This window comes from Phoenix dactylifera, chromosome 14 (assembly GCF_051530095.1).
Source record: "Phoenix dactylifera cultivar Ajwa chromosome 14, Ajwa_hap1_PhDact_Kaust_v1.1, whole genome shotgun sequence".
Lineage (NCBI taxonomy): Eukaryota > Viridiplantae > Streptophyta > Magnoliopsida > Arecales > Arecaceae > Phoenix > Phoenix dactylifera.
Genome location: NC_143203.1, coordinates 23,220,027 through 23,220,795, shown reverse-complemented (window position 1 = coordinate 23,220,795; position 769 = coordinate 23,220,027).

Sequence of the window (769 nt, the reverse complement as noted above, 5' to 3'; positions counted from 1 at the left end):
GAGGGTGGGAAGGAGAAGGAGAGGAATGGAGAGGGAGAGGAGAAAGAGGAAGAGAGATAGAGGGGAAGAGAGAGAGAGAGAGAGAGAGAGAGAGAGAGAGAGAGAGGGAGGGGGGAGAGAGGCTGAGTAGCTCAGCCGTCGATGGGGACCTTTGAGATCTCAGGATCTAGCGATGGAACTGAGAGAGAGTAGAATGAGAGAGAGAGAGAGAGAGACTGAAAATTTTTAAGCGTTGATGGGAAGATTGAAGAGCTCCGGATCTATCAATGGAAATGAGAAAGGGAGAAGGGAGATAGGGAAGAAAGACTCACCCGTAAGAAAGGTCATTATTATTGGCATCATATGTCATTGTCATCCTCAACTTATTGAGGATGCTTGGCTTCAAACAAGGAGTTTTGAACAGACTAAGAGAATATTAGGGCTTTGAAGAGCCGCCTCTTATAACCCCAATCAACCTGTTGAACTGTACTAGTATCCAATTAGTCTAGTTCGATACCTAGAAGATATATTTGGCATTAGCATATTACCAATTAATTAATAGTGGTATTAGATTGCGGTAGTTTGGTGCTACTGAGTGGTCATTCAAGTATTTCTCTTTTGATATTTGTGATAAAATTTAGACATATATTTTCCTAATTCATGACATTTAAATCTGAATGGTAAAACTTGTATGGGACTTACCCAAGTTGATAGTTTCTTTTTTTTCTTTCTTTTCTCTTAATGGGGTTGCTAGACACAAATTTTTATGAATGTTTTTCATAACATCACT